Genomic DNA, 19,431 nt, shown 5'->3' with positions numbered 1-19,431 from the left:
CACCTGTGAAGCCCGCGAGGGGACGCGTTTACCTGTGAAGGTATTCGCGTGCGCTCGCCACGCTTCGGGCTCGGTGCGCTCGCCACACTATTCTATTCTCAACTCCACGCCGACGTGGATAGTGGGGGTATGAAAAGGTCGTAGGACGCGTACCGCCGCCCCTCGCGGGCTCGCTGCGCTCGCCACGCTTCGGGTTCACGTTTATAGTGGGGGGTGGCGTGGGGGTGCATTTAACATTGTAAGCACCCATTTGGGTGCTTAACATTGTATAAGCACCCATTAGGGTGCTTATACAATGTTTAATCGCATCGCATCGTATGGCATCGTATGCCATGTACAATGGCATACAATTTCAAAATTGTATGCCATCGTGCACTATCGTACGATATCGCGTCGCATCGCATACCATCGTATGTGTTATGGTATGCGATGCGATGGGCGCCGCCAAAATACACAAGTACCAAAAATAATAATAATAATAATAATAAGGTCAAAAAAATTTTTAGTTCTACCTTACTAAATTCAAATTATTCATAAGATTTAAAATTACACCAATATTATTTTTCTGTCTTAATTAGAACTCAAGTTACAGGCAAACGGAAAGACCCCCGCGGCAGTAAATTTGCTTATTTTATTCATTTTTAAATGGCTCCACCTCCAAAAATATCCAACCTATGATGTTGAAATTTGGTGTAAGTTAGTTTCTTGTCAGGCCTAACAAGCATAGCAAGTTTCATTGAAATCTGTGATGTCATGAAAATGGCTGTGTTGATTTGATGTGGAATGACCGAATTATGAGAGGTATTACAGACTGCAAATGGACAGGGCTTGAACTAAATCACTAACAATGTTCTGCAAAGTAATATATTAGCTGTATATAAACAACTGTGGGGTAGATGTATAGTGATAAGGGAGAAGTGGCCCTTGGCAACCAATAAGCTGCTCTGTATAATTGTATATTATGCAAATTATAGAGGTTACTTTATTGCTGATTGGTTTCCATGGGCCACTTCGCCCTCATCACTGTTTCATACATCTACCCCTGTGTAAGGTCATGGCCACTTTGGCATGTACTTTACCCTTCATGGTTTACATTGGAGTTTAGTGCTCCTATATACCTTTCCACCTTTATGATTGCGCTATTAGGAAATCCTGCAGCCAGTTACTATGTAGGTCTGTAAATGGCCCTCCAGGACAGAATTAAAACCAAGCATTCTAAAAATAATCTATAAGAGTCTGTTTACAGAACAGCAACCGGTTCCGTAATGCTAAACCATATTAAATGGAGACACATGTAGGTTAGTTTATTTTGACGTAGCAATAATGTTACCCCAGTTCTCATAGATAGAATAATCCCCAGAAACGCTTACCAATGGGCAAGTCATTTTTTTTGCAATATACCACAAGAAAGGAGGTGTCGTTTCAATGTAGAATGTCATATTGATCCATAATTGCAGCAGCACCTCCTAATGCGAATATTTAGAAATCATGTAGTAAATATATGAAAAAAAGGTAGATTGGCGTCGATTACCAACATTTACTAATTTAGTGCCTTCATCACAGTGCTTTACTGAGAATATTTAATCAATCATACAACTTCTTCAGTGATCGCGCACATAGAAAGAATGTGTGGGTGCCAGTTACCCCACACTGTATAAAATTGGGGTCCTTCTCTGCTGTTTGAACAGGGAAGAGCAAGAAAGGGATAGGTGCAAGCAGGAGTAAGAGAGAATGACGGGGAGAGAGAAATATGGGAGCATGTGTGTCAGTGAAAGAGTATCAGGGAGAGTAAGGGGCTAGAGACTAAATGAGAGGGTGTCAAAGGGAGAGAGCAAGAGACTCTCCGCGAGAGTGAGTGAGGGAGGAAAGAGGTAGAGAACAAAGTTAGAAACTAGGGAGATACAAAGGCCAGTATTCAATGCTCCCGATTCACCGGGTTTTTTTCGGTGAAATTGGACTGTTCACTCCTTTTCACTGAATCTTTTTCGGTGAAAATGTGAGTCACCCTATTCAATGTTCACTGTTCGCCAAAAGCGAACAGTGAATGCCGGCCAGTTCTCGGTTTCATGCTCGCTGCAATTCGCTGGTGTATTTCAATGCGGTTTTCACTGGGATTCGCCGAGAGTGTATTCAATCCTAGGATGGCAAATTGCTTTCTCCCTGATTTTTGCCATGATTCACCATTTTGCATTCGACATCTTTTTAAGGTGAACTGGAAAGTGATCTTTTAAAATAAAGGGGTTTTCTATTGGTGTCAATAAAATAGATTATTTTTTTTCTGTGAAGGGGCATGCTATTTTTATTCATGTGCTTGAAGCACATTAATATATATTTCATTATTATTTATTTTATTTTTTTTAAACATTTTTTTTTACACTTTCACCAGCAGGGGGCCGGGAGCCGCTCATTAGATATTCATATATTCACTTCACTCTGGTCCCGGCTTGTTACGTGGGGGACAAAAGGAGCGTCTCCCTACCCCTGCCCAGCATTCCTGGGGGCAGCCTCTGCCCTGGGAGCCCTCCCCAAAAAATTCTGGGGCAGGCAGGGAGGCTTACATCTCACTGCCTGCCTCCGTTCCCCGGCTCCCTGCGGCGGTTAAAATTCGCCAGCAGGGGCAGCGAGCCCCTGCTGCATTGAATAGGGTGACAGGTGGGCTGGCAGTGAATGCTGCAGCCCTCCTGAACCCTGCGAATGTAAAGCGAATCCTAAACAGGATTCGCTGCACATGAACACAAAGATTGAATACTCCCCAAAGAGGTGAAATGGAGGGGAAGAGAGAGAAAGGGGGTAAGGGTAAAACCCGGACCAGGACATAACCCCCGGACTGCCGGACCAAACATAAAACTCTGAATTTTGGAGCTTGTAGCGTCCGGTCCGGGGGGTGTCCTGTCCGGAGGGCTGCCTGTGACACCTGTCACCAGGTAGAGGAGGGGGGTAGAATAAAGCCTCCCTGTATGGTCCGGGCATGTAGCAAAAACCGGACGGTCCGGACCACACCGGGAGGCTGTTAATCTCCCCTCCCCCATGACCCTGGTGATAGCTATCATAGGGACCCCCCCCCGAACAGGACACCCCCCGGACCTGACCCTTCAAGCTCCGGACTGCAGATTTTGATGTCCTGTCCGGCGGTCCGGAGTTTGGTCCGGGTCCGGTTTTTACATAGTCCCAGAGAAAGGGGGGACAAGGAGAAGAGAGAGAGAAAAAGAAGATGTGCCCTCCCCAGGATTGGGGAGCCGCTCATTTTATTTTTTTTAAAGGTCCTGCGATGACAATCCTGGGTAAAATACACGCTAAGCAAGTATTTGCGATAACTGCTCCTCGTCCTGGATCTTATATTTATTTCCTATCACAAAAATTCCAAAGATTAGACCAATTTTTTGATGTTGACAAACCCCTTTCACAAATGAATCCAAGGTGTAATCTGGGTTAATAATCAAGGTTGTAACCTATATTATAGTGATTCATACATCCTTATAGCCACAGGCTGCTTTTCACACTACACTAATCTGCCTTGAGAACAAGCATAAAGTACCATACACACTGGACAACATGCTCTACCACCGATATCATTAATGAATCGGTAAGCCCAGGCAATCGATAGTGTGCACACACCAAGGGATACAAACTGAACCCAGCCTTCACACGTATCGGCAATTGTGGATGCACTTGTCAATGACAGCACCCGCCGGGTCCCCATGGTACAGGTATTGTACAGTGGGTTCACACTAACACACTGCTCTTGTCATTTTTCCAAACAGTTTGTAACATGGCAGTTAGGAGCTGATTAGCTGATACTTTACCAACACTTAGTACAGGGCTGGACAAAACCCAGGGGCCAGGTCGAACAGATTCTGCTTTCTGGCGACCAGATTTTTTTGGGGAGGGGAAGCAGGATCTGGTCATGGCCGGCCGGGTGCGCTTGCGGTTACAGCCGGGCAGACAACTCACCCGGCTGTATGAGAGCAGAGCACTGCAGGTCCACCGCGGCTATTACAAAACTCAAGCCAGCGGGGGGCGTGGCCTAATCACTGTGCACCACTGATCTCCTGCTGATCCCCGCCTGATCTGTCTTTCAGGTACCAGCTGCCAGATCCCCTGCTGCCTTCACGCCAGGACTCCCGCTTCCTACACACCTCTTGCTTCGCCGACTCCTTGACTGTCTGCAGTTCCCAGGCAGCCGGGGGTGTTGGCGCTGGCCACCATCCACTTCCCAGTTCATTCCCCAGAGGCTGCATCCTACTGTGGGGCAGGGACTGCTGGCTGATCAGCAGTGTGACAGTAGCTGGATCATGGCTCCCAGGAAAGGGCTCTAAGAACTGGCTGCTGCCGATGGTGCTGCTCTCTGCTGCCACTGTATTGCACCAAGAAGTGGACCTGCTGTCTGTGAGGTTCAGTCAGGTGCTCTTAGGACTCCTGCTACTATACCCCCCTCTACCTGCCAGTCTGGTGAGTCCACTGTCCCTTTTATCTAACTAAAGCTGCTTCCTTGAGCCGCCAGCCCCACCCCCCCACCCCAGCTTCTGCCAGATCACAGACTTCTAGGGTTTAGCATTTGTGCACCTTTCTATTGCTAGCTACACACCTGACTGATTTGATAAACCACGCTAGCAGGAACAAAAGAATGGTATAATGGGGGTTATTCTGATTACATTTTTATCGTATGTGCAGATGCCTGTTGCAAGTGGGCATGGTGAACTGCCTGTTCGCAGTCCCGCTCGCACCTAGCAGTGCAGGCGTGGGCCAGAGCCCATAGGAACGCCCAGCGTTTCATGGGCTTTCCCGCGCAAATGGCCCAGTGGTGCGGGGGGCGGGCAGCTAACGTCAGCAGGTGTCAGCTGCCCACCTGCTTATCGCGCAGGGCGCTCAGAGGTGAAACACCAGAGAGGTCTCAGATCTGCGAGCGCTGAAGAAATCATTCGATGGTCAGTGATTTCCTCCCTGTACGCAAGCTGCGAATGGATGTTAATAATAAACATCCCTTTGCACACAGGCGGGGATTTTTGGCAGGCACTGTCCCCATCTTTTTTTTTCTCGCTCCTAAACTTTCATCCTGGCTCCAAGATTTCTAAGAAATTTGTCAAGCCCTGACTTAGTAAATAGACCTCTTTGTTATAGAGCACGTGGTACCAGCACACTGAAGCGGAGGCAGAGATGAGATCTTTGGATGTCTTGCATGCCCCACAAGCCACCAGTGCAGCCATTACAGAAATAATTACATTTTAACAATGAGCAGAAAGAAGACTGAAAAATACTTTACTGCCAGATTTGTGCTCACTGTGTACAATTTAGTGAAAATCACCCTGTTTTGATCATGTTATTGACAAAAGTTTGAAATTTACTAGTGTAATTGACTAGCTAAATATCCTTCTAGTTGCTACTATGACTCTGGTTTCAAAACCAACATAGAAGTATTATACTGGGTAAGAACTGCTGACACGCATTGCAACCTTCAAAGCTGTTCTGAAGAATACCCCAAACAGCGCAATATCAGTTAATAGAATGACTGAATCATCAGAATGACTGCACTTTTTTACCTCACGGGAACATATAGTTATGTAGCTGCTTTGACCCACAATATAAAACAGCTGGACCATGGCTTATTGACCTTACGAAAGGATGGGCAAAATAAAATAATCACGCAGTCAGCTTTAGCATTCACTGATTTATTTTACTGCATATTTATTATTTATTTAGTTTCTTATATAGCGCATACATATTCCGCAGCGCTTTACAGAGAATATTTGAGCATTCACATCAGTCCCTGCCCCAGTGGAGCTTACAATCTTTATTCCATACCACATGTAAAAACACACACACACACACACACACACACACACACACACACACACACACACACACACACACACACACACACACACACACACACACACACACACACGACATTCTAGGGTTAATTTTTGTTGGGAGCCAATTAACCTACTAGTATATTTTTGGTTTGTGGGAGGAAACCGGAGTACCCGGAGTAAACCCACGCAAGTATGGGGAGAATATACAAACTCCGCACAGTTAGAGCCATGGAGGGAATCGAACCCATGACCTCAGTGCTGTGAGGCAGTAATGCTAACCATTACACCGTCCGTACTGCCCCAATATAAGAATAGGATGTAGTAACCGGCAAACAGAACATGGTGTGGGTTATAACACAAAACTGGGTACTTGTGTATTATCACGGCACCCGGCTACGCTACGTTTTCAACGTAGCCTAAGGTATGTTGTCATATCCATCATAATACAGTTGTTGATTGTGTGTGCGTGTCTGTTGTGCTTTATACTTATCCTCCTCCGGGCGGGCCACCGCATCCATCAAGTTTCCCGCTTACTCCCCGCGATCCACGTTTACTCCCCGGTGGCAACGTTCAGTCCACCTCCTCCGGTGAGTGACTGCCAGAGGAGGGGTACTGAACACTGCCGCTGGGAGTGACCGTGCATCTGTGGATCGCGGGAAGTCAGTGGGGATCGTGATGGACGCGGTGGCCAGAGGAGGGCAAGTATAAAGCACAACAACAACCACCACACATAAAACACATTTCCCCCACTAACAACGTCATATCCCCACTATCCACGTGGGCATGGAGTTAATTTTAGAATGTGTGGCGAGCGCAGCGAGCCCCGTGAGGGGACATGTATCCGCGTGCGCTCGCCACACTTTATAAATTAACTCCACGCCCACGTGGATACTGGGGGCATGAGGTGGATTGTGGTGATATGAAGCATTGTGTATTATCACAGCTCCAGAACAATTTCCGTTGTTTATGTAGCCAGCACTGTATTGGTATTCTCAATACACCACTACACAAACTACGTAATCAGCGCCGTGATAATACACAAGTACCCAAAACTGTCTAATTAATATAAGAAAGAGGTTAAGGTTAATACAGGCATGTGACACAAGTGCGTCTTGACTGCATGAACTGTTATAGGGTGTTTCCCGATTATTCCTAACTGCAAAATTGTGGCCACCCAGAAGGACAGTTATCCAGCAGGTGCAATGTTTCACAGTAATACTGGGTACATACTAGGACGACAAGGGTCCGATACCATCAATCTAGATCCATTTCCGACCGATTGGATGTAGATTGTGTGGTGATTGGGCCCTTTTCTGTCCTGGTGTTGACAGATACCGATCCGATGCGTGGTCCCGCGGATCGGTCGTCGTTATTAAGATCCTACCTGCAGCAGGTAGGCTGAAGAACGACCATACTCCAGGGTGCGGGTCGGACCCGCTCACGGTGCACATCGTAAGCGGGTCATGCCCCGCGCGTCATCCTGAGCGGGTCGGAAGAACCACTGACGACCCACACACGATGTGCATCGTGAGCAGGTTGTCCTGGTGTGCACCCCACATATAGTAGTTACCATTTAAGGAAACTACTGTTACTACTACTGCAGAAGGTTTTATCTTTGTTGTACTATGTACACAATTACGAAATTGATGAGACACAATGTTAAGGTCGATTGTCACTTGGTCAACCTCTAATGTCGACCTAGACAGTGACTAGGTTGACATTGAAAAGGATCGACATAGCTTTTTCACACTATTATGTTCACACTTATGCCCACTTGGATAGATAACCACCTTTTATTAAATAAACCACCTTTTTTTGACGGTCGACCTTGACCATAAGTGTATTGTTGGCAGTGTCGACCCTTTTTAGGCATCAACCTAGTCACTGTCGATCCACTGACTGCATACCATTATAACAAACGGTACTCTTTACCTAGCACGGCGCCCATCGCGGCCATCAAATGCACTAAAAAACGGGTGCGACGCGATGCCCACGATTTCCCATAGGGAACAATGTTAAAAGTTTGATTGGACGCGATTTTACTGTTTAATGCCTCAATGCCCGCGATTTTTCCATAGAAAACAATGTTAAATGGGCCACAGAGCCCAAATAGTCCCCCTGAAGTGTGAAATGGCCCCCACAATTGTTAACGCCACCCCACGATCAACGTGAACCCGAAGCGTGGCGAGCGCAGCGAGCCCGCGCGGGGCGGCGGTACGCGTCCTCCGACCTTTTCATACCCCCACTATCCACGTCGGCGTGGAGTTGAGAATAGAATAGTGTGGCGAGCGCAGCGAGCCACCGAGCCCCGCGAGGTAAACGCGTCCCTTCGCGGGCTTCACAGGTATCCGCGTCCGCTCGCCACGCTTCGGGCTCGCCACACTATTCTATTCTCAACTCCACGCCGACGTGGATAGTGGGGGTATGAAAAGGTCGGAGGACGCGTACCGCTGCGCTCGACACGCTTCGGGTTCACGTTGATCGTGGGGTGGCGTTAACAATTGTGGAGGCCATTTCAGACTTCTGTGGGACTATTAGGGCTCTGTGGCCCATTTAACATTGTTTCCTATGGAAAAATCGCGGGGCATTGAACAGTAAAATCGCGTCCAATCACACTTTTAACATTGATCCCTATGGGAAATCGCGGGCATCGCGTCGCACCCGTTTTTTTAGTGCATGCGATGGCCGCGATTTTTTACCCCCGATGACCGCGATGGACATCGTGGGCGCCGTTCTAGGTAAAGAGTACCTAACAAACATCCACACACATAGGTGTCTTTCTCCACTCAGATGCCTCATACTGTACAAGTATGAATCAAACCCTGACAGCATTGCAGATCTGTGTACTGCATCCAAAAACACAGCATTGGGTCCCAATCACAACCATTGGTCGCAATGTTTCCAGCATCTAACTAGGCCGAAGCTCTCTCAGACTGGCATGCCTGGTTGTGGGGCCAGAAATTCTGCGCATGCAGAGAGACGCTCAACAATAGTGCGCACTGGATTTGCATATTACTCTGTTCACCGGCTGATCCTGCCGCTCAGTCTGTTCAAAATAATTCAGTCACTTGGTGTTCTGGTTCTAGAGTCAGAAGATAATGAAAACTCCAACGTGTTCACAAAGGTAATCTTGTAACTACTTACCTACAGTATATGCCCATCAAGGGGAATGCAATACTTTTTTTGTAGTTACTGTTTCCTATCTAAAGTGAAAATAGCTATTAAATTGTTAGTGCCCATGAGCCCGTAGATGCAGTCAAATCCCGTGATCGGAAACGCCAATCCCGAGATTGTCCACCCTAATGCTGAATAATGGGCAAAAGAAAAGTATTAGACTTTAACATTTTGCTCAAAATCACCTAAATTGTTATAACATACTCTGGGGGGGGTATTCAATCCCGGGTCACAACTGTCAGTACGTCCCGACAGCCATGACCATGGCCCATTTTTGTTTTGCTCAACAGCAAATCGACAGGCAGGATTCAATGTCCAGCCTGTCGATCTGCGAAAAGGGGAAGTGACCGCGTAAACGGATGTGGATTGTCGAGATCCGGCCGTGATCGTGAAAATTCAAGTCCGTTTTTGGCAAAAGACGCCCGACAGCTTTTAAAGTCAGGCCCGTTCGGTCGATCTGCCTCTTCAATGCTGTCAGTCAAGACCGCATTGAGTAGGCACCCGTCGCGATCTCCCGCGTCGGAAATAGCGGTGGGGATTGAATACCCCCCCATCTGTCTTCATGACAAAAACAGGTTATCTGTGTATTGTATTCTTTAATAAATTATAATAAGATTAATTGAATTGATCAACCCATCATTTAAAAAAAAAAAAAATTCACCCTGGGAGGTTTGACATGGCAACAACAAACTCACCACTCAAGGGGTTAAGGGAGGTTTGGTTATCAAAACATCAGTGTGCTGAATTGTTGATGTGTGTTTAGCCGCTTCATGCAGCTAATCACACTACTTTAAAACACAATATCCACAATACATTAGACCTGATTTCCCCCCTAAGGGACACTATGCCAATAACCAATTTACTCAGTAACCTTGCATATGTGGTCATCTTACCTGGGAAAACAGGAGCAATGGATCACACCATGAAACCTGCCCACTATTAATAGTCTCACAGCTCCTGCATTAAAACACTTTGAGCAGTGACAAACTGCCACTAAGGAACTGACACATTCAGACAGAAACTGCTATTTACCACACTGACCACACTATACATACATATGAAAGCAGCTATGGTAACAAATGTGGTAACACAATGACAGGAAAAAAAAAGTATAGAAGCTCAAAACGTGAAACTAGTGAAAGCAAAACTAATTAGAAATCAACATTTTGACAATTAAAATATGGATTTTTACAAGTTTTTCTCTTGGGAATAGCATAACAGGGGTTACCAAACTGTGCGCTCTGGTACCCTGGGTTGTTGAGACAATTGCAGGGATGCCTTTGGTTGGTGGTCCAGAACCAATTGAAATTGTTTATGTTCAAAAGTAATATGCAGAAGCAGTGCTTTTGCATATTTTAACATATGTGAGCAAACCAAATTAATTATGTGCCTATTAATTTTATTTTAGTATTTTTAGACATGTCTAAAAAAAAAAAAAAAAAAAAAAAAAAATACTTTTGACCTAGGGTTCCAATAAATACAATTTTAGTACTCTAGGGTGCTGGGATTCAAAAAAAGTTTGTGAACCACTGGCATATCTGTTATTTACAATACTGGGCAGTATTCAATGAGAATACTGGCGACGTGCAGCGAATCCTGTTTAGGATTCGCTGCACATTCGCCACTGCCTGCCGCGTTCCGGAGCCTCGCCGGCTCCAGTATTCAACGAGTCAGGGGCTCGCTGCCCCTGACCGGCGAATTTGAGCTCCTGCGGCGGATGCCGCAGGGAGCCTGAGGACGGTGGCAGGCAGGGAGATGGAAGTCTCCCTGCCTGCCCCAGAACTAGGGAAGCCAATCCCGGGGGATTTTTTCAATCCCGGGATCGGCTTTCCTAATAAAAAGACACCCTAGCTGCCCCACATTTACCTTCATTTGAGGGTGCAGCAGGGTTGCCAGGAGCCTGGTTGCTGGGTGGGGGCGACGGGTTGTCCATGGTGCGGGCTGGCATGCTGGCTGGCTTCGCGCTGGCTGGGCGGGCGGGTAGGCTTGCTGGCTGGGCGGGCTCATAGCTGGCTGGGCGGGCTTGCTGGGCGGGTTCATAGCTGGCTGGGCAGCGCGGCATCACATTGCCGGGCGCGACCTCTGCCTGCGCAGCGATGCTCAGACGCTACCCGGCATTAGACTGCGCGCATGCGCAATCTAATCCCGAAATCCCGGGATTGGAAACTCCAATCCCGGGATTGAAATCCCGGCATTTTGGGGGATAAAATCCCGGGATCCCTCCGATCCCGGGATTGGCCACCCTACCCAGAACGTTTGTGGGGGGGGAGGTGGGCTCCCCGGGTGCCAGGCAGCACAGGTTGCCCCCCGGGGGTGCCAGCAGGGAACCGGGTATATTCACTACACCCGATCATGCATATGTAATGATCGGGTGAAGTGAATATATGAATATGTAATGAGCAGCTCGGCTCCGGCCCCCTGCTGGCTGGTCTGTGTAAAAAAAAATATTTTTTTTACAATTAAATATATGTTCATGTCTTTACAGCACATGAATAAAAATAGCATGCCCCTCCTCAGAATAAAATTCCTGATTTTTTTACACCAATTGTAAAAAACAAAACACTTTATTTTAAAAGTTCACCTTCCACTTCACCATAAAAAGATAGCGATTGCTACTCGGTGAATCATAGCGAAAAAAACCTTGAAATGTATTCGCCATGTGGTCATTGAATAGGGTGATTCACCGTTTTAGTCAGAAATTCGCCTTACAGCACAAAATCGCCATAAAAACCTGGTGAATCAGCCTCATTGAATACCGCCCACTGTTGAAGACATGCTGCCAGGGATATGGGTAATAGGGTCGACACTATAAAGGTTGACACACATTAGGTCGACCACTAAAGGTTGACACATGAAATAGGTCGGCATTGCTAAGTTTGACAGGGTCGGAAAGGTCGACAGTGGGAAGGTCCACAGTCAAAAGCCTGACATGAGTTTTTCATGTTTTTTGTCCCCAATTTCAACATGGACAGCATACTGCTGTGCTCGGCACACTATTATATTCTGCCTCCATGCCCTAGTGCAGTGATTGTCAACCTTTTTACCTTGCGTATAAGATTTTAAAATTGCCAAAGGCACACCATGAGCAAAACACATTGGCCCCAACAGGAAAAATCTCAAACCTATTGGCGCCCATATAAAAAAAAGAAAATTACACTGGTCCCCACAGGTAACAAAAATAAAATACATTGGTCCTTTAAATGGAAACAAGACACCAGTAAATAACAGTTGAACTGGTTGTGACTGCATACCTCCCTACATGACCCATGCCAGGAGGGACACTCTGCTACTGGACTTTCCTCTTTATGTATGATTACCATCACCTGTTTTTGAACAGAGTTAAGGAGCCCATACACGGTCCGTTGTGGACCAGTTCCGTTCTGTACTATGCGATGCGCACTCCCGCGCATCACATAGTACAGTACAAAAAGTATGTGCTGCACATACTTTTTGTACTAGGTAAACATCGTATTGGATCGCATTGTATGCACACTGCATGCGAGCCAATACGATGTGTGATGTTTAAGCACAGAAGGGATCCGATGAACGGACCGTGTATGGGGGGCTTAAGTGATGAGAAAGGTGTTTTACAACAGGTGATGGCAATCAAAAATTAAGCGAAAAGCCCAGGAGCAGAGCAATGTGTCCCTCCTGGAGAGGGTCATGTTGGGAGGTATGACCTGTAAACTGGTTTGGGCATCTCTAGATCTGGGGCACACTTGAGAACAACTCAAGGCACACTAGTGTGCCACGGCACAGTGGTTGAAAAACCCTATAGATTGTAAGCTTGCAGCAGGGCCCTCTAACCCCCTATTCTGTCTGTTGTTACCCAGTTTGTTTTATCACTGTCTACTATTGTAAAGCGCAACGGAATCTGCTGCGCTATATAAGAAACTGTAAATAAATAAAAACACTGCCATAGGGGATGGAAGGGTATGAAATACTGCCTCTCGGCACAAGTCTGTCAACCTTACCACTGTCGATCTAATGCTTCTGCCGAACTCCTGACCCTGTAGACCTAAGCCCTGTTGACCTTCATAGTGTCGGCATAGCGACCATATACCGCTGCCAGTACTGCTAAGGAATAGGTGTGGAGTAATAAGTTGCTCTGCTGAGATGATATTAAGTTGTAAATGTGCACATAATTTGATTGTTTGAGTGAATTCCAGTTCAGCCTAAATTAATTGCCAGTGCGATCAGCCCTGCACTTGTTGCACTCTAATGCATGGTATAAGCTACTTTAAGCAGCTTTTCCTGTGCCAAGTGCTTACTGGTTAATGCACGGAATTCAATTGTTTTTATCACAAGCAGCCACTTTATTGTTTCTCCATTTGCGAGCACCAGTTAAAGCTCTTAAACTGTACTTTTCATGGCTAAACACGACCAGAATGACCGCAATACAAAAGATCAATTTAATATTGTCCCATGCTCTATCACTTTAGACAGGAGATCAGGTACAATCTATTTTAATCCCACTTTAGGATGGTGCTATTAGAAATCTACAAGTAGCGCTACCACTGAGCTGATCACCCAAAGCAGCTGAATTGGCTCTTAACACTTAAGGCCCCCATACACTACGCGATTTGGCACCGATTTCACCCGATTCTGGAGGATTGGGACGAGAAATCGGGTGAAATTGGCCAAATTGCGTAGAGTATGACAACTGATCTGATCCGATGCGCGGTTCCGTGCGCATTGGATCAGATCCAGATGTCGGATGGTCTGCACATAAGATTAATCATGTGCAGCCGTCTGGGGGAGCATCAGGAGCAGGCTGGCAGTGGGGACCTGTCCGGGGAGCGGCACGAGATGTACCCGCCAGTCTTTTGAATAGGATGGTTTCTATTCTTCCGCTGCTCTGCGGTCCCCACGGCGAGTGGGGGAATAGAAACCATCCTATTCAAAAGACTGGGCGGCCGCTGATTGGCTGAGTTCCCAGCCAATCAGCGCCCGCCAGTTTTTTTGAATAGGATTTCTTTCTATTCTCCCGCCGCGCCCCCGTTCTCTCTGCTCTGAGTCTGCACTGCGCCGCGGTCCCTGCTCCCTGCCTGCAGGTACATCTCGTGCCGCTCTCCGGACCACTCCCTGCTCCTGCCGCTCCCCGGACAGGTCCCCACTGCCAACCTGCTCCTGCCGCTCCCCCTCGGACCGCTCCCACGGACCGCTAGCTGCCCAGCAGCTCCCTGGATTATTACATGTGATAAATCGCATCTGATTTATCACATGTAAAAAATGGCACATCAAGTGCCACATCTGATCAAGCTCCCACGGGGAGCTGCCGAGGAAGCTCAGGGGAAATCGGAGCTGACTTGTCCTTAGGACAAGTCGCCCTAGTGTATGGGGGCCTTTAATAAAGGAGCTTTGGCTGGGAACACATTAGAATGAGGTGTACCCAACTGATCTGACATCCAATGGTACCTTGCATCGGCAAGTGCATGCAGGGTATGACAGCACAATGTGGGATCGTACAAAAAGTGGGCAATTGTTTAGCTCCACTCCTACTGGTGCCTAAGCTTCTATATCAGCTATTTAATCATTGTTCCTTAAGCATGTTACGCGGGGGACAGCTCCTGGTTTAGCCGCGCAAATCTGTTAAGCCTATATAATGTTACCGTGTGTGCACGTCTTAATGCCCGGGTTTGGGTGCCCAACCTACATGCTTTGAACACTTCCCGAATCTCCTGAGGCTGCGATAAGTTGTGTGTGCTGCGGGTAATGGGCATTTATTGGAAAAACAGTTCCATACTGTAGCTCCGATAGACACCAACTGTTTTATATGGCCAGCGGGTGATGTGAACCACAATTGAAATTCCCACAAATAAAGCCATTATCACCATCACATCACAGAAAAATGTAATCCTTTTAATCAATATGTCCTGCACTTACACTTATTCTACATTAAGTTACGTATGTAGTAAACTAACTAATTTGGTCAGCCTTCCATTAACCCAACAGTAGCTTTTGGGACTGTGGTAGAAACCCATGCAAACATGAGAAGACAAACAAAGTCCAGGCCAGGAGGTCCAGGCCAGGAGGCAACAGTTTTACTGGGACCTGGGAGAGAACTATATATTCAGAGCTAAAAAAAAGAAGGACACAGAATTAAGCAGTAGTGTGTCATAACTGTATATAAACAGCCACTGGGATTTATCTAGCCCTATTAGGGTTGACTTATTATATTGCCATACAAATAATAGCAGCCTATCTCTGTCACACAAGAAAAAAAACCTAAAGTGTTGCGATCAATAATTTTAATATAAAAGTTCAATTGTAATAATAAATCCAGATATGATGCATATAACACATACACAATGAAAATATATTCACAAGCATAAGGTCCTTCCATTAAGATGATAATATTGTGGCTTTTACTGGCTAATATAAAAGGTCTCCAATAATTCTAACACCGCAGCTTCAATGGAAGCGTTCCAGACGAGAGAGCGCTTTACAGATTATTAAAAAAATATATTTATATGCGTCTGGCATACAGACAGAGGGAGCTTTAAAGGTATGGAAATTTCTTCAGAGCTACTTTATCTGGATTTACATTTTACGGACAATAACATAGTTATGTAACATTTCCAAGAAGTCATTTGTATAAAGAAACTTTCCCCTATAAAATGGGATAATAAATCACAAAGTAAAACTGTTTTGCCAAATAAGCAGAACTAAAAACAAAATATGGGCAATAATGCTCTGGAATGTATGTTAACAGTACTTTGGTTATCTTGACTTACAATCGTAACACATAACTGATATTAACTCAAGCAAAACAGTCAAATTTAAATATAGGCTAAAACACTGCTAAAATGTAATCTACAACAACATGTTAAACAGGTTAAGAAAGCCGCCATAGATTGATGTCTAGAAGTAGCCTCAGGAGGCCTTTTACACTTCTGTAGAACTAGATCAGAAAAACACACCTTGAGGGGAAGAAAAAAAAACAGGCTGGGACAGGTGCTGACACATCAGCTTCTGAGCTCAGGCAGCACCAATCACACGCTATACACAAAGCCACAGGAAGTTACTAATATTTGGGACAAAATCCACAACAAATGAAGAACGTGCAATGCATTGCTCAGTCTGCAATATATGGAAGTGCTCCAGTGGAGCCTGGTTTGGAAACATAGGAGGTTTAAAGGCTGTAAATGGAATGTTAGGCTGGCAATGGGAAAAGGTGTTGTGCAACTCCTAGCATCTCTCAGAAAAAGGTTATTAGAAACATACATAGTAGTCTTTCCAGACCTTCACTACTGGCAAATAACTACAGAGGATCACATAGGAAAAGATGACCTATGTACAGTACAATGTACCCTGGCAGCAGAGCAGATAAATGCAGCACAGACAGATGAAGAGAAAGGGTATTTTAGTCCTCAGCCATGTGTGCTTTATTCGTGGTGGGCTAGTGCCATAAATAAACAGTGTAGGGAGGCCATCAGGGCTCAGTGACGACCCCCACCACCACTCCCAGGATGTCCTGTGCTCCCCTCCCACTGCACATTCCTACAGGGAAACTCCCTGCTGCTGCCTCTGGGGTGGAAGGACAGGGCACAGCTCCGTCCTCTATACTATACGGTGCTATCACAGCCAGCACATAGGCACAGTCACTGCACCTCCTGGGGCACTGGATAGTCCACGCTGGGGTCAGCATACATAGGCGGCGGCTGCTGATACTCTCGAAGCCAGCATGGACAGAGCGTCCTCGGACTTGTAGTTGCACAAGCTCAATTGTCTCAAATACCCAACAACACACGTACCTCCAAGCCCGCAGGCAGCGGGAACACCCCGCCATTCTAATGTCCAGCCGGGCCCCCGGTCCCGCTGCACTACGGGCGACTGGCATAAGGACAACTTACCTCCAGGATGGCGCTCTCACAGCCGTGGCGGAGCCTGTGGGATCAGTGAGGCTCGGCTCCGGTATGGTCCCCGCGGTGTAGGCGGCCTCCTCTCCGTACCGCAACCGACTGCTGTGTGTCTGACGCGGTGACTGGCCGTAACAATCTCCAGAGACGGGCGGCTGCGCGGTGACGCAGTGAGCTCGCGCCCAGCTGCACAACTCTGAGCTCCGCCCCCTCCTCCTCGGCCGGCCCAAAGGAAGCGCATTCCAGACACGTGACGTCACGTAGCAGCCTGGATACGTGGGCGCGCACGGGGGGCGAGATGGGAGGGAGAGTGACAGGTAGGGAGGAGGACTGTGATGTATGTGTATATAGTATGTGTGCTGGCTGCTGATGACTCTGTGACTGGCAATTACCTCAGAGCATCATCTGATTAGAGTGCCCTGTAGTCATAGATTTCCTTTATTTCTCAAGTTAAATATAGTGGGCTTTATTTAAGAATGATACATAACTTCTAGCCAGGGTTGTGCATTTAGCAAACTGCAGTAAACTTGACTTACCACTGCAGAAGAAATAAGATTGAGCAGTCACCTCTATCTTTTGCCATTAGTAGATCAGCAATGCAACATACTACCCATTCTAATGAAATAGCCAGAGCTGGGGGATGATCTCATCTCTCAGTGCTCCAGTGATGTCCCCCGCCCGACATGCCGTGTAATAGGTTGTCACTCTTAAGGTGCCCATACACTGCTGCGACGTCTCGCAGCAGTGTTCGGACACCCGAAACCCCTGCAAGCCGCAGGGACGCATGTGATCCGTTGTGATGGATTGAATGCATCCCTGCTTCCCGCCCGCCTCGCTGCCTGGAGGGAGGTTCCGGAACGGGGGGTAGGTCTGATGTGCACCGGACCCTACTGCATGTCAGGGAGAGCCCGATTTGTCGCAATCGGTCAAAATCGGACCAAATCACCTCAGTGTATGGGCACCTTAAAGGTGCCTATACATTAGGAATCGGAAAAGATTAGAAAATAATGACTGCGCCTGGAACACTGCCGCCCTAGATCCACCCGAGACTCCTTGGATCCCACACAACTATACAGAACAAATTATGATCTTTAGGCGCTGTATTCCCCTCTATTACACTGATCCAAGTCGCTTAGTCTTGGACTCTCCAGTGCCTGCACTTCTTCCGTCTGGTCGTTCCTATTAACCACTAAGAACTGACCTGGGATAAGTGCCCTATGTGCACATAGCAGTTTCTTTTAAATCTTCTCTATTTTCAGCATACAGGTGAAGAGAAGCCAAGCATGGACCATCAACAGGTGACCATTGAAATGTACACTCACCAAAAATAGGTGCCCTATGTTCATTGAAAGGTTTCTTTCACTCGGTCACTCCTCCTCACAGGATATATGTGACTCCAGTTACTTGTGCAAAATTTGATTTATTTCCAACAGCAAAAGTTCCATAAAAACAATCTAAAAACAGGAAAAGACACCTGGGGCAAGTGGTGGCCTGGGTTACCTCCCTATCCGGGTGGATGGATCCCCCAATAGCTGAAGATGACACACAGCACCGGTCCACAAGCCTCCTAGGTGTTTTTCTTCCTCCAACAAACGCGTTTCGGGCTACAAATGAGCCCTTTTTCAAGGTATGGAGGCTACATGTTCAAACCTGTTTTTTTATACCGGTTTCTGATGACACATTGCATGGGCTATGCCAAAAACATGGAGAAATGTATCTCCTAAAACAAACATAGTTTACCGTTAAAATAACACAATACATATCCATCCATTATACAATCATTACAAAAGCATAATAAATATACGTTTATATAAAAACATAGATAAATTACAGTACAAATTGCTGGATATACAGATGAGCCATCCTGTGTTCCCCGTTCCGGTTTTTATTGTTGTCCATATCACAAGTGTTATTAAATTGGAGCTGGCGTCCTTACCACGCTTCTTCAGGAAGCCCGTTATCGGACTTCCGGGTCCTGAGACACACCTCCTAGACCGTACAGTGTTCTACCGGACTTCTGGTGCGGTGGAAAGCAGGTGACTTCCGGCCATACGCACCGCTACTTCTGGCCGCTCATCTTTGCGGTCCCCATGCAACCTTTAGTCAGTGCATAGTTCCGCTACATCAAATGGATTTTTTTGCCGATCTGGACTCCCATATTGTGGGCAATAGTACCATACAACAAAAAATGAAAAAAATAATTATTAAAACAGCCATTTACATAAAGCTATAATAAAAATAAGGATGGTTAAGAAACATTAGTAAAATATCAGATAATTTCCATTACGTGCCTAATTTAACCCTTTGCTAAAAATTGTAGTTTGGTTCATTTTACAAAAAACACTTAAATTCAAATCCCACATTCAATCCACAGGGTTCAATGGTTTTTAGGGTGTAGATGGTCCACATTTCTAGTTGGGACAAACTTTTGTCCATATCATTAACCTGCCAATTGTCAGGGACCAATTTTATTCCACAAAAATTAACCATGTGTTTAATATCCCCCTCATGCATTTTCTTAAAATGTAAGGATACATTGTGGGATTCTAATCCTTTTGCGATATTGCGGCAATGCTCAGCTAATT

At 46.3% G+C, this 19,431-nt stretch overlaps 1 protein-coding gene across 2 annotated transcripts in view; it reads right to left on the bottom strand.

Moving 5' to 3' along the window:
• The window catches only part of ITGB1 (integrin subunit beta 1), a 62,782-nt gene extending 45,727 nt beyond the window's left edge, over positions 1-17,055 (bottom strand). Inside the window, exon 1 of one of the 2 annotated variants that reach the window (XM_083188850.1) lies at positions 16,841-17,055. The gene's annotated coding sequence lies outside the window, so the exon portion shown is untranslated. The remainder of the gene's footprint in view (positions 1-16,840) is intronic. The other variant, XM_083188851.1, reaches the window with a different exon arrangement.
• Between the last annotated feature and the right edge of the window lie 2,376 nt (positions 17,056-19,431).

Source organism: Crinia signifera, chromosome 5, assembly GCF_055691185.1.
Source record: "Crinia signifera chromosome 5, ASM5569118v1, whole genome shotgun sequence".
NCBI classification, from domain to species: domain Eukaryota; kingdom Metazoa; phylum Chordata; class Amphibia; order Anura; family Myobatrachidae; genus Crinia; species Crinia signifera.
The sequence above is the reverse complement of the archived record's forward strand: the minus strand, read 5'-3'. Positions and strand labels throughout refer to the sequence as shown.